Source organism: Lygodium microphyllum, chromosome 17 (assembly GCF_053477565.2).
Source record: "Lygodium microphyllum isolate KBCC chromosome 17, Lygodium_microphyllum_v1.1.10, whole genome shotgun sequence".
In the NCBI taxonomy this organism is placed as follows: Eukaryota; Viridiplantae; Streptophyta; class Polypodiopsida; order Schizaeales; family Lygodiaceae; genus Lygodium; species Lygodium microphyllum.
Genome location: NC_141151.1, coordinates 114,120,540 through 114,134,786, shown reverse-complemented (window position 1 = coordinate 114,134,786; position 14,247 = coordinate 114,120,540).

Below are 14,247 nucleotides of genomic sequence, written 5' to 3'. Positions count from 1 at the left end.
CCATGGACAGGCAGATTGAGATCAGGAGAATCTTCTCAAAGCAATGCAGATAGTGGTATGCAGGTATCACGAAAAGGAATAGAGAAGGTTGATCAACCTATGTTTGATGTAAATGCAGGTCACTCTTATGTGGATGGTGAATCCAGTGGCTCAGAACAGAGCATTGATGATGAGTTGGGTATTCCTTCTATTGTTACACTTGGAGTAAGGAAGACTAGGGATGTTTTGAGAGCACCTGGGAGTGAACCTACTTTGCGCAGGTCTACCATAGCTAGGTATCCTGTGGATAGGCTGAAATATGATGGATTTACAGCCATTCATTATGCATATATGGTTAAAGTGATATAGGAACTAGAACCCACTTCTTTTGAGAAAGCCATGGGAAAAGAAAAATGGGAGAAAGCCATGGATGAAGAAATGGATGCCTTGGAAGCAAATGCTACATGGGAATTGGTACCTTTACCTAAAGGTAAAAATGCAATTGGCTGTAAGTGGGTAGGTGAAGCACAATGTAGATGGTTCTGTGAATAGATACAAGGCAAGATTAGTAGTCAAGGGGTATGCACAAACATATGGCATTGACTATGAAGAAACATTCAGTCCGGTTGCAAGGATGGCAACGGTAAGAGCAGTCATTGCTATGGCTGCATCAAAGGGATGGTCTTTACATCAGATGGATGTAAAGAATGCCTTCTTGTATGGTGATTTGGAAGAAGAGGTCTATATGGAGCAGCCACCAGGTTATGTGCATGCTGTTTATCCTAAGTTTGTTTGCAGGTTGAAGAAAGCCTTGTATGGCTTGAAGCAAGCACCTAGAGCATGGTCTGACAAGATACGACAGTATCTTGTCACTATTGGCTTTCAGATTTCCAAGGTAGATTTCTCACTTTATGTGAGAAAAACAGAGAAAGGTATTATGCTACTTGTCATTTATGTTGATGATTTGATTATGACAGGTGACAGAAGATATCCTTCATGTGAAAATGCTATTGAAGCAGAAGTTTGAGATGAAGGATTTGGGAGAGCTGCATTATTTCTTGGACATTGAGGTGATTAGATCACCAAGTGGGATACAGCTCTTGTAGAGGCAGTATGGATTGGACATGCTGTCCAAATATGGGATGACAGGCTGTAAGCCTATTTCAGTTCCTTTGGAGCAGAATGTGAAGCTGAGCACAGATGCAGGTGGGCTTCTAGAAGACCCTACTATGTACAGACGCATAGTAGGAAGTTTGATTTATATGACTATTACCAGGCCAGATTTGAGCTATGATGTTGGATTGGTAAGTCAGTTTATGCAAGCTCCAAGGAAACCACATTTGGATGCGGCTAGACGCATACTCAGGTATGTGAAGTCCACATTGCAGTATGGACTATTTTATGAGACTAGGGTTCAGATACAAATGCATGGATACACTGATGCTGATTGGGCTGGTAGTATTTCTGATAGACAATCTACCAGTGGATATGTGTTCTCTTTTGGGAGTGCTGCAGTCACTTGGAGCAGCAAGAAACAGCCTACAGTTGCCTTATCGAGCACAGAGGCTGAGTACAGGGGTGCAGCAATGGCTGCATGTGAGGTAGCTTGGTTGCATAAGCTACTTTATGATATGTATCAGTCTACAGATGGGCCAGTTGTCATTTATTGTGACAACATGAGTAGTATATACTTGGCAAATAACCCAGTCTATCATGCTAGAAAAAAGCACATTGAGGTGCATTATCACTATGTGCGAGAGAGGGTTTTACTAGGTCTTATTGATCTAGTTTATGTTAGCACAGAGGATCAGGTAGCTGACATATTCACAAAGGCATTAGGTGCAGAGAAGCTGCGCAAGTTTAGAGACCTGCTTGGTGTGAAGGAATTGGGATTGAGCTTGAGGGGGAGTGTTGAGATATGGAGCTCCACTCGTGATACGCTAGGGTGACCGTTGTGTATTTATGTCACCGACTTGTCAGTTGCAGACGCGGTTGGTACACCGCCCATGAATAATAGCTACATGATAGCTATCCTTATCTACTCTAGTTCGTGGCTTAGTTAGTATGCCATCTTAGTTAGTTGAGTTTGGTTTGAGACCCATATATAGGGTTCTTCTATTTCTTTGTACTAGAGTTTTTTTGGCTTACACAACTAAGAAGAGGAAAACTATTTTCAGTCTCCACCTTTGTGTGTATTCCCCCATTGTGCAAGCAAGAAAGCTACAAGTGAGACTCCTTCCTTCTCTCCCACAATCTTGACACCAAGTGCTTGAGCACGAACTACCTGAACGATTGATAGAGAAGGCAAGCCTGAGATGACTTATTCTCAAAATCCAACCCTACCAGTTGATAGCAGGCCAGTTGTATCACTTAGGGCAAGATGGATTGTTGCGCAGATGCATGTGCAAGCATGAGATGCATGACATGCTCTCAGAGGCACACAACGGAATTGTTGATGGACACTTTAGTGGAGACATGACGGCTCACAAGGTGTTGCAGTCTCAACTATGGTGGCCAACACTCTTGCGTGATGCCACACGATTTGTTAAGCATTGTGATGAGTGTCAGCGGACAAAGGTCCCGATTTACAAGGATCAAATGGAGTTGACCCCAATCATTGCACAACAATCCTTCAAAAAATGAAAAATTGACTTCATAGGACCCATCAGTCCCGCTGCACAATATTCGCAGGCCAAATACATCATTGTGGCCACAAACTACCTATAACGAAGTGGGTAGAGGCGAGAGCAACACGAAAGAATAATGCTCAAACAACTTCCAAGTTCTTATGGGAGCAAGTGATCTCACGATGTGGCTGCCCCATCGAACTAGTCAGTGTGACCAAGGGACACACTTCATCAATGAAGTGATAGCACATCTCCTATCCACCTTCCTAATTATCCATAAGAGATCCTCTCCATACTACCCTCAAGCAAACGGCTAGGCAGAATCCACGAATAAGATTCTTGTCAACGTTCTAACCAAGGTGGTCTTTGCCTCGCGCAGCAACTGGGATAACAAGCTGATGGAAACCTTATGGGCTTACCACACGGCTGTTGAACAGACTCCCTTTAGGCTGACCTACAGAACCGAAGCAATTCTCCTTGTAGAAATCTTTGTGCCTAGCCTACGAATCGCATTTTAGGAGCGGTGGGAAGGAAAAGAGGCATGGACGCAATGCCTAGTTGAACTCAAACGGCTCCCAGAGACTCGCCTTCTAGCTACTCATGCACTCATATGTGAGAAGGCATGACGTAAGAGCTCATTTGACAAGCATGTCAAAAAACACGACTTCGAAAAGAGCGACTTAGTGCTCTTGTACTCAGTTAAGGGGCATAAGCAAAAAATGAAGTTTAGGGATCTTGGACCTTTTAAAGTCCGTGTAATCAGCCAAACGGGCAATGTTGATCTCGAGACTCTAGACAGTGAGGGAATAAGCTTTTTCAATGGTAGTCGTGTCAAGAAGTACTATCCTCCCATGCATCCTTTGCATGAGCCACCAATGTTGGAACCGTTTGTCAAAGTACGAGTAGCCACCATGTAATATTTCCGCGTAATGCCTACTGTAAATATTAAATTCCCGCTCTCATCGTAAACTCGTGCAAAGATTATCACCAGTGCCAGCAGCCATACGCGGGAAACGGAGACACTCCACCTTAGGAAAATAAGGCCGGGGATTCAAACCGCATAGCCGCGGGAAAACTCCCTCTTGGGAAGAGGTCAAGAGGATAAAGGTGAAATTATTGCAAATTTTTTTTATTTTCCCAGCCGATGTGTGGCTGGGGGAAAGGAATGGGCTAGTGGAGCATGAGGAGGTGAAGGGAGAAGACCATGCATCCGACCACGTGGGGAGGACCCTCACCCTCCTTGGGCTATAAGAACTCCCTCTTGGGGAGAAGGGAGGGGGCAAGAAGGACTGTGGGAAGGCCACCGTGACGTGAAGGTGCTGGACGGAGGGGGCCAAAGGGGTCAGACGGCCGTGAGGAAGGGTCGATGCTGGAGGGGCTGGAAGAAGCCACCGTCGCCAAGCTGGAAGAGGTCGCCAGACTGCCGCGGAGGACAAGGAGGACAAAACGGCCGTGGGCAGAAGACGTGTGAAGGGAGGCCGCCATGTCGACGTGTTGGACGAGGGGGAGAAGGGAGGAGGACTGCTGGACGAGCTGGGCGGGAGGTCGCCGTGTGAAGGAAGGGGTGAAGGGAGGTGGCCGTGTGGAGGAGGGGCGAGCTGCTGCCGCCGTGTGGAAGGGAAGGGGGCTAGGCCGTTGCTGCTGCCAGACCACCATCCGCCTCAGACCGCCGCCTGACTGCCCAGTCCGCTGCTGCCACTGGAATACACCCCCCCTCCTCCTCCACATGGACGATGCTGTCCATGGTCAGAAGCTAGAAGCTTCTTATTTGGAAGCTTCTAAGGGGCTTCCATAACACCCCTTCCTACCAAATCACAATAAGCCCATCCCGGGATTTGAAGAGAAGGAGGCGACATGGGAAGCCCTTTATAACCCATCTTACCCCGGGAAATTTTAGGTTCCCTTTCCTTTTTGATCTCACACAAGCTATGCTCTAGGCGGGTTTTAAAGGCCTTCCCACTACATTGCCCATCGGTCTATCCACACACACCCCCGGAACTTGAAGAAAAAAGAAAGAGGCGATGAACCTTCTTCATGATTTTCCATAAGCCTCTTGGCCAAGATCTTGTAGAGAAGAAGAGGGGTCCTTAAAAGCCTTTCCCCAATATCTTTAATCCTCGGGATTTTGGAAGAATAAAGAGAGGAAGCCCATAAAGGCCTTCCCACTAATCACTTACAAGGCCGGTCCTTGGATTTTTGGAAGAAGAAGAAGAACTCTAAAGTCCTATTCTTGCAAGGCCCATTCGCAAGAGCCCTTTTCCACGGACATCATCGTAAGGCCCACATAATCCTTCCTAAAACCGGATTTTTAAGGTAGATTAAAGCTCTCAAATCTCCATTGTCAAGGGGATCTCATAAGAACCCTAAGGCCTTCCCAAGGCAAATTCCACAAGTCGGAACTTCGGTCAAGGAAGCCATACATCAAAGAGATTTGCGCATACAAGGGAGACGGACCAAGGTCATAAGATTGCAAGCTAAGGCAAAAAGTTGAAGTCCACAAAGGCTAAATGGAGATCGAATTCGCGATGGCCTCTAGGAAGATCACAAGGTGCGATGCGGGAGGTTCACCCCGAGCATACGTGGGTATTTCCCGGAGTCCGCAAGTCCAGGTTTTATCTATTTGGATTCCACGCAAAAGTATTGAATTATTCACGATAACTTCATGGATTAGGAAGCACTCATGCATGCTCGAATTCAATTAGTCAAGTTAAATGCAATTGGAACATGAATTGGCTATTTGAACATTATTAGAAATAGTTTAAGATAAGGAAATTGATCATTGGTACGTTCAATGGAGTTAATGAAAATAACATAAGGTGTCTATGCATTTGCAGGACCTTATTAGTAAGTTTCCTTTTGTGCATTCTAAAGTAACGAGCCGAGGACAACTGTTGCCTCATTACAAGGTTGAACTTATTAAGGTACACCTTTCTACTAGGTATGGGAAGATTAATGGCATGTCACCTTGTTAGATAAATCTTCCTTAATAATGATTCGTGAGGGAAAGTTAACACCCATAAGATGTTATTCAAAGAGGAATAGAAGGGCACAAACATGATCTATGGACTTGCAAGTGGCATGATTATTTGGGGTAAGTCTTAGTGGGACCTAGGAAAGTTAGTGTCCAGATTATCGTGCACCAAGGAAAGTTAAAGTTATCATGAACCATGTGATACGTAGAGGCAATCAATCGCATGTCTACGTGAATTGGAGGAGTTATAACTATTGATCCTGTTAGATTTAGTTATTACCCTTAAAAGGATCATCCTTGTCGCAAGACAAACCTAGTTGAATTGACTAAGTAATCCAAACCACAAGGATTCGTATAGACATGACTGAGTCAATATGATAGGAATCCTAAGTGTTAACTAGGGTTTAGTGCAATAATGATTCGACCTAGCTTTAGACAAGAACCGTGAATCTAAAGATCTTACACACATTCACAAATGTCGAAGCAATTGGATGTTCATGTACGAAATGATCTAAGGTTTTATCCTAAGGATCATGATGAAACTCCGATGAAGTTGCATATTTCTAGAACCACGGGCCAACCTAATTAGGGGTGACTTGGAGGATACCCAATAAAAACCATGTTACTCGATGGAGGTAAACTCCGTGATCGGGAAACGCTAAGTAATGGATAGAAGGATTCTGTAGAATAGATGCAATAATTGTGCACAAAGCCGCAACATTGTATAGTCTTGGAATTTGTCCACAAGAGAGTTTTGTCATCTCTCGAAAATGAGGTTAGCAAGTTACTGAAAGAATTTAACTTACAAGAGGATGACTAATCATCCTGGAAATAAATTGCCAAGGGAAAGGAAGATTAGGCGTTGCCTTGAAGCAAATGACCGACAATAAACTAAAGCGACATGGTCGCTGGATCCTGCCACAACAAACCTAATGTATTGGAAGGGTATGACCCTAACCCAAGAATGATAGGAATCTTGCCAAGTTGCAATTGATTCCGGATCGAATGCGGGTTGCATTCGGAGGAAAAGGAGTTACTCCTTGACAGTTTGCCAGCCAAAACGACCATTGGAATTTGTTTGTGCTTGTAACCGTTAGAAAAGCACTGTTTGCATTGTTTGCTCAATGAACTAAAGGAGGAAAACATATCTAAATACTTCAGGTTGAAGCCTGAAGGGAGAGGCAGCTTCAGTTACCCCCGACTGCCTGCCTAACCCTAGCCAAGGGGGTTGTGAACCGCGCCGGGAACGTGGACCGAACCCGCCGTGAGAGGTCTCTCCGTTGAGTTCTGCTTGGAGCAGGAGGACGCTTGGGTGCCAGGGGGGGCTCTGGCTGTAAATCCCTCGCCTTCCGGGTCCTGCACAAGAGACTAACGTGACTCGGGATTGGATCTCGAGGCCCGCATACTAGTTTACGGGCGGAAACTTGGAATAGTAATCACTGAAGGATTACTGGATAGCCTTCGGGCGGATTATGAATACGCCTACGGGCAGGAACTCCTTGTATTGCAAAGATAAAAGGATATAATGATAATAAAGAAGTTGTTTGGTACTGTTTTCTTTATGTCCTATGATAAGATTACGTGAAGGAACCAGTGCTTAACAGGGTTAATCAAGGAAGCTGTTTGTTATATGTCAAACTAACGTGGTAGGTAATTACATAACTAAAACAAACTGAGGAAAGTGCGGAGGATGGACCATGGGTCCGTCCTACGGATGGGTGGTCCCGGTTAGCCGGGAACTTTTCTCAAAGTCTTCGACGAACAGCAGGTTGATCTTCAGCATCAAGCAAATAACGAGGACGATGACCTAGAGTTACATCCTACCCGATTTACGCTGTTTTAGGGGAACGGAATGGGACTATGCCTTATGGCAGAGAGGTCGAACCTTGCATCCCTCTCGTTTCCCATTCTCCTTGAACCAAGTGCAGCGTGAATCCGCTTCGGACCGGGCGCCTCTGCGTAAAGTAGTTCGCTCGGGTCTGACGCTAGTTGTTGCTAGCTAATGACCAAACATGAAAACCCAAATTCAGGTCGATCCTAAGTGGGAACGGCCAGGATACTTCCGCTACGTGGCAGACGCGGGAAGACCTAGATCGCAAGTCCCGTAACATTCCATGGGAGTGCCGGGCGGAACTTTCTAGACATCCTTCCCGATGGACTGCTAAGACGTGTCCGGAATGATTCTAGCGGACACGTTACACACCATCACCGAAATCGATGATAAGGATAAGAAAACCGTGGAGCCCACATACAAGCACATCATGGTCACTACCAAGTGAACATGTGTCTTCAATGCCTTGATTGAGGAGGGAGCGGACTTCAATGTCTTGACTCACGATCATTGGACCCAACTTAGCAAACCACCACTACAACCCACTGATGCCAAATTAAGCTCATATGGGGGCCACTCATACACACTTCTTGGCAAGTGCAGGGCCGCCGTTTCTATCGATTCTAAGACTGTACCAATGATCTTCTATGTGTTGCCAGATGACAAGGACGCAGGCATGCAAATGCTGCTAGGGCAAACCTTCAAAAAGCAAACTCATTGCAATGTTGATTATGAGTTGCAGTGCATTCACCTCGCCATAGGCAACATCCGCATTGTTACAGCTTTCAGCAGTGTGACCTCATCCCAATCCACATGGCCCATTGGTAGAACTGTTAGTAGCCAAATCTAAGAAGAAGGGTAGTGCTCGGCCACCACCCACCACCTCTTAAGAACCATTGCTCATGGTAGCAAAAGCTAAGGCCCAACAACCTAGTTTTCAATGGAGGCCTAAACAGCCACAACCACTGCCTAAGAGTCGCCGCACATAACCTCATAAGACCGGAAGCTCTAAACCTAGGAACCCAAGGCGCAATTACAGAAATCAACGAATGATCAAACAAAGGTGGGTCCCTAAGGCCCTCTTGCACGCGCAAGGCTATTATGAGGGGAATGCCTGGATATGGATCCCTAAAGCCCACATGGCCAAGTGCACCACTCATACGCCGCCCCCAAGCTTGATCACTCCAAGCCCCATAGAACCCCAAAACCATAAACCGAAGTGCTCTCCAGGCCCACATCCATCAAGCTCATCCACACATATGCCCAAGAGAGTCAAACAATCCTATTAGCCCAAACGACAGACATTGTCACATAAGCCACCACCCGCTAGAGCCCATTCGACTACAATGATCCATTCTAAAGGCAGTAGTCTATCAGAAGTAGCTGCTACTTCCCCAGCCCTAAGCCAGGAAGTCCAACCACAACCTCAAGAACACACGCAACCACAACTATCCATTGTCAAAGGCTCTAGTGCTATCAAACCCCAACCACCAGCACGTCTTAAACCCTCCTATGAGCGGAAATTATTTTTGACACTGGCCTCAAATCTAGCCGAAGATACAGGGGATGACATGGTTTATTGCATTAGATGGCTTGATGCCACTTTTAGAGATCTAGCTCTGAGCTACGACCCCTTGGACTTAGGCTTGTTGCTCGAGCCTTTTGCAACCGAAGTTCGTACGATGCCTTGTTCTAGGGAGATGTTTGAACTTGCCTTCGCAAAGGCAGCTAACTCCACTGTTGTATTTCTCAACAGCAAGATCTCTAAAGAGCAAGCCCTCAAATAGCACCTCATCATGTCATATGATTAGCAAACCACTTCTGCCATCACCGACCAAGAAATTTCACAATTATCCAAACTTACTGACACTGAATCCCCATTCTTGAGACATTGGTACACTCTTAGGTTGCAATGGGAAGTAGAAGGGTGCCAAGTCATGACAAACATTGAGTAGCACTGTGCAATCAAAATAGCAGAGTACAACCCCACTTATGTTGCGCCAACCTCGTATAGAGTGTTAACCACTCTTCGCGACCGCCCCCTGGAAAAGCACATTAAGGGACACTGTAGGAGCTTTTGCTAAAGTGCCAAGACCCATAGACCGCTTATTGTTTCAAGCGTTCCAATCCAAGCACTAATGGCTACTTCTCACATAGCCGACGCGCCATCCATATCTATGGGTGTAGTGAGCTTACCTCCATGCCAAGATTGAGTTACCTCCTCTTCGATGCACTCCGGTAGCTCCACGATCCAAGTGCAAGCTTCAAGCAAGCTCCATCCTAAAGCTCCATGCTTCAAGCTCCATCGCCACGAGCAAGAGAAGAGAAGAGAAGAGAAGAGAAGAAAAGAGGAGAAGATGGAGAGCTTCTCCTCCTCGGTCCCTCACCCTCACACACTCACTCCCTCACACTCTCACACTCCCTCTCTCAAGCACAAGCTCAAGCAAGCAAGAAGAAGAAGAAGAAGAGGAGGAGAGCCACTTTTTGCCACACACAAGAATGAACTTCTCATTCACTTTTCAACTTTATATACAAAACCCTAAATCCCTTTTGGGCGGTCATCTCCTTATCCCCTTTTTTACATGGCCAACTGTGGCCTAGGCCTTTTTTTCCATTGCCCTTCTATCTTCCTAGCTTCCTTCCTACCGCCCATCTACCTTTACAAATTGCACGGGTGAGAGCCCGATGCTCTTTAAATTAAACCATGATGCGCTTGTGCTCTTTTACAAAAGTATTGATTTGTGCTTTTCCTTGTGCGCCCTTTTCCTTTATTTAGGACATTTTTGCATTTCTTGCGCTTCCATATTTTTCTTGGTGTGCCTTTGTCTTCCGTTTCACTTTTGCCTTGGCCTTTGTCTTCTGCTTTAGCTTTTTCAGATTTTTCTCTTTCGTTTCACTTTTACCTTGGCCTTTTTCTTCTGCTTTAGCTTTTTCAGATTTTTTACCTTGTTCGTCTAACGGTTAACATTACCCCCCTCCTAGACAAGTGCCAGTCCCATGGCACTCACCGTCGTAGGTAGCAGGCTTTAGCATGCATCGAAGACATGGGTGGTAGGGACATTGGTGGCTGCCGTGGAGTAGTGTTGGTGGTGGTGTGGAGGAAGGTCGTTGGGGGCACGTTGGTGGCCTAGGTTGTTGGTGGTAGGGTTGTTGGAGTTGGTGGTAGGGCTGTTCTTTGTTGGGGATTCGGGCACATGATGATTCTTGGTGGGCCTGCAGGACGATAAAGAATAAGAATTCAGAGTTGGGTGTCGATGAAGAGCGAATGACACTGTTGTTGGAGTCTTCAATACTTGCAATTGAAAACCTCTCATAGGTGGTCTCTCCCTAGGGGTAGTGCTAGTCTTCTCTATTGTACACAAGGCATAGTGCAATTAGTTTGGGAGACAGGTCAAACTCTAAGCAATCTGAGAGTATTGTCCTGCACTTAAGGACCCAAACCGTGTATATACTTCAGTGCAGATATTATGTGAGTGCTCGTGCATACTTAGATATTACGTAGTTAAAAGACCGCGGGCTATTTTCTCGTAATAATGTGTGGATGAAGCAAAGTTGTCCATGTTGAGAAGAAGTACACGTGAAGGTATGTGAGACATTATTTGCATTGTGACTACACGACGTAGCATAATTGAATATAGGGACACTGCACTTTCGGTAGCTAGAAGCTATTGGACTTGCTTGATGAGGATGGTGTACTTTTCATGGCCAATCATACAGTGCTTACCACAATTGATTGCAATGGTATTAAGGCAGAGTGCAAGAGGGAATTGTGCAAGTGGGTTAGGTGACAAGTCTAACCATAGGTGAGACAAGCTCCCTAGGTATGTCCTGCCCTTGATGTGCCCTGAACAATTGTGGGTGATGCTAAAGGGCTAGTGGACTAGGGATGGAGCCAGTCCACCAAGGTCACTGGACGTACCTAATTTGAGGACCCCCAGGTGCTATGCTGTGATCGTGGGTGCTTCTTATCTTTTCGTTGGTTTCTTTTCTTGTTCTTTTTTCTGTTTTCCATTTTGTTTCTTTTTCTTGTGCTTTTTTCTTTTTTTCTTTCTTTCTCTTCTCTTTTTTCCTCTTTTTTTTTTTTGTGGACTTGCTTGAGTACAACCATTGTAATATATTGAGGCTATAAGGCTTTCAATGGGTTGGAAAATGTCAAGCTTCGAAGGCTCAGGAAATGGATATTACAGTGATGATTCTGCCCTAGCCTTGTTGTTAGCGAAGCAGTTGTTGAGATGGGGAGATACACTTGAGATATTGCAAACCTCTTTGCGACACACGATGTTGGTACAATTGAGGTAACAACTGCCGTGAGACAACTATAGAGCTTGACCCAGAAAGAAAGCATAGCCCATGAATATGATTTGGGCCATGCTATGTAGGCAGTCTCGGCAAGGGTGATTTTTGCTTTCGGCAACGTGGCTTTGTCACGTTCCTTTGTGGGGCCGATGGTCTTGCGGTGATCGGGCATTGAATACTTTCACAAAAAGACTTGTATCATCCTGCATCCACTTGTCACTTCATGAGAGTAGATTCATGGTATATGCTGAAAACTATAATAAACCAGTGCAATGCAAAGAGACATCACTTATTTGAATTCCATTGTGTTGACTTAGATACTTATCACCTACACTTGATTAGCTTTTTCTTTTGCTAAAGATGTGAAATATATTAAATGTAGATATGAAAAGTTTGTACAATTCGGGAACATGTCAACACTTAATCATTTAAAGACAAAAAGTCATGGCCAGGTAGCATTTGATAAGCCTTTTATACAACATGGGGCTACTCTATTTGTACGAGGCAGGGCGAGTTTGGGTGGTCGGGCGACTGAGGTTGTGCTGATGAGGGGCTCCTGTGAGGCTGGAGGAGAAAATGTTGGCTGGGACTCGGATGGTGTAGTCCCTGTCCGCAATTGCTTCCAGAATGCTTTTAAACAATGCACCAAATTCTTGCTTGTCTCAAGCTACCCTCTTCTCTTTCGAGCACCTGGTGCCCGAGCATCTGGTAGGAGCCTGCACGGTTGGTGTTGCCACACCCTGTGTGCTCCCTTGAGCTTCTATTCCCCTAGCCTGGGGATATTTTGGTCTACGTTCGGGCCGATGTTGCTTCATTTCTTTGCAGACCTTTTAAGGGTAGGTACATAGCGTTCCGGCAGAGGCGCTTTTGCTACATGCTCCCTTCGATGGTGGATAGTATCATTGCAAGCCAACTGCATTGGGTGCTTCATGTTGGCTATTGTAGGGGGACCTACAAAATGCGAACCAAGGATTAGGCCTCAAGGCAGGATAAAACTATTTGCATGGAAGGGATTATATAGTGGGTTATCAAGCGCATATGATAAGGAGGGGAAAGGTGAAGCATGCAGTGTTTGTTGTAGAGGGATGGCCCCCATGATGATGTTCGTTTTGCCTCCAGCCATTAGCAGATATCGGCTTATGCTAAGTTGTGTGGACTGGTTGTCATGGAGTGGGGCAGGGCTCATCCTCGGAAGGATAGATCGGAAAGGGGGAAAGGTGTATAGAAAGGGATGGTACCCCATCTACACCATCAAAGTTGTTGGTCAAGGCTTCCTATGGCGGTAATGAGGGTTGTATGCCCTTCACTTGGAGGTGGGAATGATCACATGACTTTTAAATGTGTGATGAGAGGAGGACCTAAGGAGCTTAGCCTCTCAAACCCAACTCTTCTCCCTATGCTTGACTATCATTGCTTGTGTGTGTTGATATTGTCTACATAGGGTCACACAAAAATTATTGTTTACTTATATACATATTTACGAATCCATGTCACTTCACAAGGATAAAAACTAATTGTAGAACTCCGGATTGTACTGAAGTGTGGCACATGCATCTAGTACTCGTGGTAGCTTACTCAATGTTAACCCCAACACGAAGAAAGCAAAAGAAAGTGGAAAAGACGAAAAATAAAGAGGAAAAGATGTAGGGCAAAGGCGGAAAAAAGGTAGCCCGACTGATGAAAGAAAAGGAGAAAAGGCCAAAATCTCAAGGGCAACCTTAAAAGTCCAAGGCAAATACAAAAGGGGAAAGGCGCATTTTTAAATAAAAAGGTGCACCCTAAAATCTTGTAAAAGAGCGCCCGGGCTCTCACCTGTGCAATTTGTAAATGTAGAGGGGCGGTGAAAAGGAAGCTAGGAAGATAAAAGGACAATGGAAAACACGGCCTAGGCTATGACCGGCCATGTAAAAAGGGGAAAAGGGGATGACCGCCCAAAAGGGATTTAGGGTTTTGTATATAAAGTTGAAAAGTGAATGAGGAGCTCATTCTTTGGTGTGTGGCAAAACTAGTCTTCTTCTTCCTCTCTTCTTCTCCCCTTCTTGCTTGTGTGTGCTCTTGAGAGAGGGAGTATGCGAGTGTGAGGGAGTGAGTGTGTGTGAGAGTGAGGGATCAAGAGGGTGAAGCTCTTCACTATCTCCTCTTTTCTTCTTCTCTTCTCTTCTCTTCTTTTCTCTTGCGCGCGTGGCTATGGAGGATGGAGCTTGGAGATGGAGGAGGCTTGAGGATGCTTGAACTAGCATCTAGGATCGTGGAGCTACCGGAGTGCAAGAGAGAGGAGGGTACTCGATCAAGCATCAAGATAAGCTCATTGCATTCGTATGATCAACGGCGCATCGGCTAGATGAGAGATAGCCATTAGAGCTCACTTGGAACGCTTGAATCAATAAGCGGTCCGTGGGTCTTGGCGATTGAGCAGAAGCTCCCACATTTTGGTTCCATTGTTGCCAGGACCACGGATTCAAGATTGAGCACTTGGGCGCCTCATATCGAGCATCGAAGTAGGGTATTCATCCTCGAACCGGAGCTTGAGATAGGTAGGAAGT